At 36.8% G+C, this 5,842-nt stretch overlaps 1 pseudogene across 1 annotated transcript; it reads left to right on the forward strand.

Annotated features, from left to right (window-relative positions):
- Window positions 1-1,228: 1,228 nt before the first annotated feature.
- Window positions 1,229-4,717, forward strand: LOC149533340 (pentatricopeptide repeat-containing protein At3g26782, mitochondrial pseudogene; annotated as a pseudogene). The gene has a single exon (XR_016356683.1). The product of XR_016356683.1 is annotated as a pentatricopeptide repeat-containing protein At3g26782, mitochondrial pseudogene (transcript).
- The last annotated feature ends 1,125 nt before the right edge of the window (window positions 4,718-5,842 follow it).

Below are 5,842 nucleotides of genomic sequence, written 5' to 3' on the forward strand. Positions count from 1 at the left end.
AAGTTGATTTGGTTCAAGTATAAAGGGTGGGTACTATGAAGGATTTTTAAATATGAAATTCAAACTTAGATGAGTCGTATTCACTCTTGCTAGGGCAACAATACACATGTGAATAAGATTTAGAAGAAGAAAGACAATAAATCCATGTAGGTAACAAATTTAGGGTATGTATGCATGAATAATCAATACAATTAAAATAGATAAATTGCATGCAATGCATAAATATATAATAAAAATGCATAAATATATAATGAAAATAAAATAAAGAACATGAAATTGTGCATAAATAGAATCCAACTGTACATAAGAATATACCAATAATCATCATATACAAATAATGAACACAAAATTGTGCATGAATAGAGCTCAATTTTACGTAATAATCATCAAGACATCCTCTCAAAAATAAAACAAAAATAAATAGGAAACATTTAAGATGATTAATTTCTTAATAATCTTCGTATTCATCATATACAAATAATGAACACAAAATTGTGCACGAATAAAGCTCACTTTTACGTAATAATCATCAAGACATCCTCTCCAAAATAAAACAAAAATAAATAGGAAACATTTAAGATGATTAATTTCTTAATAATTCTCAGTATTCAATTTAATACAAACGGCTATTAATCAAACAAACATAAATTACAGTAACATTTAAACTTAAATTCCGAGCTTCTAAAACAGGGAAGTGAAATTCGCATTTTCTTATGGTTTGGAGGAATCATTTACACATCGCTCGGCCTGGTTGCTTCTCTGATCATGGGATGTTTCATTTGTAATTTGAGGAATCAAAATAGTTGAGGACTTCCGGTGTTCTGGCAGACACAGTTTGGTTTTACAGCAAACTTTTTCAGATATAATAAAACCATCAGGTTTCGGGTTTTCAAAGTTAGCATTAAATATAAATTGCTTCCAGGCCTATCAGTGGCAATGCTTGTGGTACATGTAAACTGAATAGCACACTTAAATCACAATACTAAAATGCCATTGCCATCCACTACCCCCCTCAATCTCACTGCATTATGTATAGAAATCCAGTTAAAGGATGCACTGCCCATTCTTCTTACTACGTACACCTTTCCTAAAAACCACACGTCTTCAAATTTTGGAAACTTGTATTCTCAAAAACGCTTTTTTACGGGGGAAAATTTTTCACTCTTTCATCGCTTACAGGCAACTCTCATTTGCTCCCTGCACATCTTTGCATAATAAGCTTATTTACATGTATTTTAAGTGTGGAAGTTTGGTTGATGCACGCAAAGTGTTTGACCACATGGAAGAACGAGACACGGCCTCATGGAATTCGATTATTGTAGCGTACAGAAGACATGGGTGTCCTCACGAGGCAGTCACATTGTTTCACCATATGCAACAAACAGGATTCCAACCAAATCAGTTTACATTTGCTAGTGTGCTTCCAGCCTGTGCCAAAATAGGAGCTTTGGAGCAAGGTATGGGCATTCATAAGAGTATAGAGGATACAGGAATTATGTCAGATGTTGTAGTTGCAAGTGCCCTGGTAGACATGTATGCGAAATGTGGAAGCTTAGACAAGGCACGTGAATTGTTTGACAGAATGCCTGAAAGAAATGTCTTCTCGTGGACAGCAATGATAGCAGGATATGCTCAAAATGGATATGTTGAAAAAGCCTTAGAAACTTTCAAACAAATGCAATCTGCACGTGTAAAGCCAAATTCAACAACCTTTGTCAGTATCCTTCCTGCCTGTGCCAAAATGGGAGCTTTGGAACAAGGCATAGATTTACATCAAAGCATAATGGAAACAGGGCTTTTGTCAGACATTATAGTAGGAAATGCTCTGGTTGACATGTATGCAAAATGTGGAAGCATAGACAAGGCAGGTCAACTGTTTGACATAATGCCTCAAAGAGATGTCATCTCATGGAATGTAATGATTGCAGGATATGTCCAAAATGGTTTTCCTGAAAAGGCTTTAGAAACCTTCAACCGAATGCAATTGACAGGTATAAAGCCGAACTCCAAATCCTTTGCCAGCGTCCTTCCAGCCTGTGCTAAAATGGGGATTTTCGAAAAAGGTGCAGATATCCATCAAAGCATTATGGATGGAAGAATCTCATCAGATATTGTAGTTGCAACTGCCCTGGTAGACATGTATACAAAATGTGGAAACATAGACAAGGCACGTGAACTGTTTGACAGAATGCCTCAAAAAGATCTATTCTCATGGACTGTAATGATTGCAGGCTACACACAAAATGGATTTTTTGAAAAAGCTATAGTAACTTTCAAGCAAATGCTTTTGGCAGGTTTAAAGCCAAATTCAACAACGGTTGCCAGCATCCTCCCTGCCTGCGCCAAATTGAGGGCTTTGGAACATGGTATGAATGTCCATCAAAGCATTATGGATGGAGGATTTTTATCAGATATTGTAGTTGGAAATGCTCTACTAGACATGTATGCAAAATGTGGAAGGATAGACAAAGCATGTGAACTGTTTCACAGAATGCCTTGGAGAAACGTGGTCTCATGGAATGCGATGATAGCAGGGTATGCACAAAATGGATTTGGCGAAAAGGCTTTAGAAACTTTCAAGCAAATGCAATTGGCAGGTGTCAAGCCAGACTTCACAACCTTTGCCAGCATCCTATCTGCTTGTGCCAAAATGGGAGCATTATTAGAAGGTATGGGCATCCATCAAATCATAAAGGATAGGGGAATTTTGCCAGATATTATGGTTGCAACTACCCTGGTAGACATGTATGCAAAATGTGGAAGGATAGATAAGGCAAGTGAACTGTTTGAAAAAATGCCTCAAAGAGATGTGTTCTCATGGACAGCAATGATTGCAGGCTATACACAAAATGGGTTTGTTGAAAAGGCTTTACAAACTTTCATGCAAATGCAATTAACAGGTTTGGAGCCAAATTCCACAACCTTTGTTAGTGTCCTCCCTGCCTGTGCCAAAATGGGAGCTCTGAAACAGGGCATGGACATCCATCAAAGCATAAAGGATAGAGGACTTTTATCAGATGTTGTAGTTGCAACTGCCCTAGTAGACATGTATGCAAAATGTGGGAGCACAGACCAGGCACGTGAATTGTTTGATGAAATGCCTCAAAGAAATGTGGTTTCATGGAATGCCATGATTGCAGGATATGCACAAAATGGGTTTTGCAATGACGCTATCAAAATATTTGAATTAATGAAGCATTCTGGAACATACCCTGACAGTGTGAGTTTTGCCTGTGTTATATATGCATGTAGCCATGCAGGTTTAGTGAATGAGGGCTGTACATACTTCAATGAAATGAATAACCTTTATTGCATTAGACCTACAATTGATCATTATGTGTGTTTGGTTGACCTTCTTGCCCGTGCTGGTTATCTTGAGGACACCCTAAACTTTATCATTAAAATTTCAGTTAAACCTGTGACAGTTATGTGGATGTGTTATCTTGGTGCTTGTAGAGCACATATGAATATAGGCTTGGGAGTATTTACAGCAATGCTGCTTTTCGATTTGGATCCAAAAAATGCCACAACTTATGTTTTTCTGTCAAACATATACGCAGAAGCGGGCAGGTGGAGTGAGGCTCAAATGATAAGGAGATTGATGAAAGATAAAGGGGTTAAAAAGATCCCTGGATGTAGTTGGATTGAAGACCATAAAATGGTTCATGCTTTTTGTGTGGGAGACAGATCACATCCACAGACACAGGAGATTTATGCAAAGTTGGAGAAATTGGAGTGGGAGATGAAGGCAGCAGGGTATTTTCCAGATTCAAAACATTTATGTAATAATGTGGAAGAGGAGGAAAAGGAAGTATTTCTCTGCTACCACAGTGAAAAGTTGGCAATTGCATTTGGTTTGTTAAACATGCCACCTGAAACAACTATTAGAGTTGTTAAAAATCTTCGAGTATGTGCTGATTGCCACACTGCAACAAAATTTATCTCCAAGATTGTTAGAAGGGAAATTGTTGTGAGAGATGCAACCCGTTTCCATCATTTTAAACAAGGAGAATGTTCTTGTGGAGATTATTGGTGATGCTAAATGAACGAATATGAAAAATATGCTTTCTCTATTATACTGTGCAGGTTTGCAGTGATAATGAAGGAATAAGGCTGCATTTTCAGTGTCATAAAAAGCTTTTTTATTTTTTAATAAGTATTTGGCAATCTAGGTATGATGTTGGCTTTATAAAATCAGATGATAGTGTGTAATGCAGATAATGCTTATATACACTGTTGGGGTATTTTAGTCCATGATAATATGGATATTCCAAAGAAATGTTTTCGGGAAAAATTTGTGTGTATGAAATGAAAAGCTGGAGGAGGGAGTGGCAATTGGGTAAAAAATAAGAACGTGAGGAGCACTTCCAATAAATGGAGAGATGACTGACTAGTAGGAAATGGGAGAGGAGGGCTCGTAGTTACGTTATCTATCTCATATGTTTCATGAATATAAAGCCTATCCACTAATTGGCCCAAAAGTACAAAGCTACTAGTTTAGACTAATATTAAGTTGAAAATAAATGAAGTTGTGGCCTTTAAATAACCAAATAAATGGTGCATTTAGGGTGCCACATAGACGTTGCTGTCTTTCAGTGGGTGCTGTCCATTCTTCAAGGTTTGAAAGTGTCTCAGTCGATTTTCTATTGTGATTTCTGAAGAGAGGTTTTATTGTAACCAATAAATCATTGCATCAGGGATTTGTTTCGAGATCAAATTATATAGTTTGGATTTAGTATGTAATTTTATATAAATGTACATAGATTTATTAGCCAATAGGCTTCCATTGTGGACATCACTTTCCACAATTGATGGAAAACCTGTCTCATGGATGTAAACAACTTCAATCTCTAATAAAACCATTTGCAGACCAACTTTCTGGTGCTGAAAAAATCTCCTAAACAAATTTTAGCGATCAAGAACTCTTTGCACTGCTAGCAGATAAGATTGTGATGATTTTGCATCCATAGTAATGGTTTCTTTGGCATTGCCCTTGATCACCATCCAACACGATAAGTTTCCATGAGATATACTTGTTTGCAGATATGAGGAAAATATTTACATTTGATGGCAGGGATATGAGGAAAAATTCATTTAAATGCAGTGGAGCTTGAATCTGGAAGAAGATAAGGACGCCATTGGCTTAGATCTATTTGGATGTACAAAATAGGGCATGTTTTTGTTCTTCTTTGAAGGGTGTTGTCATGTACCCCTTCATTTCCCTGCAGACTTAGAAAGGTGGGCTTCACTCCATGATGATTTGCCCAGTGCCCAAGCTCTCTAAGGTCCTACCTTGCAGTGGAGGATTGCACCAAGCCTTCAATGGATTTTCTCTATTTTTTGTCTTAATATTTTCTTTTTAACCTTTTTGACCTTTTCGAAAATTTGGCAAATATAGTGAATTCTGAGGCAAATGCTCCAAATCAAAGACAATGCAGACAACTGGTGAAGCAATCTCCTAATTCAATGGCCTCACTGTGAGTTCTTGTTATCTGAGAGATTCAAATCTTGTGTTGGTAGTTTTTGTACATGGTTTAATATTAATTGTATCAACTCTTTTTTCAACTTTCAAGCAGGGGTTTCAAATAATCAGATGCAATATGTCCACGTTTGCAATCTCTCAGGATGCTGAAGTCCTTCAATTATGTTATTTTTTTCATTCTTTGCTGCAGAGCATTTCAGGAGTGTTTTCCTGGCAATTTATTTGAGCTTGAATTTTCACCTTCTCTTTGGGCTGAAAAGTAAAACCCTAATTGAATTTGTATGATAAAAAAGTAAATATGAATTTGCAATTCATTGACCTCCAGTATCTGCAACTTATTCTGTTTTTTTGTAATCTGCC

This window comes from Cupressus sempervirens, chromosome 10, assembly GCF_028749045.1.
Source record: "Cupressus sempervirens isolate cs-2001-9-10 chromosome 10, ASM2874904v1, whole genome shotgun sequence".
NCBI lineage: Eukaryota > Viridiplantae > Streptophyta > Pinopsida > Cupressales > Cupressaceae > Cupressus > Cupressus sempervirens.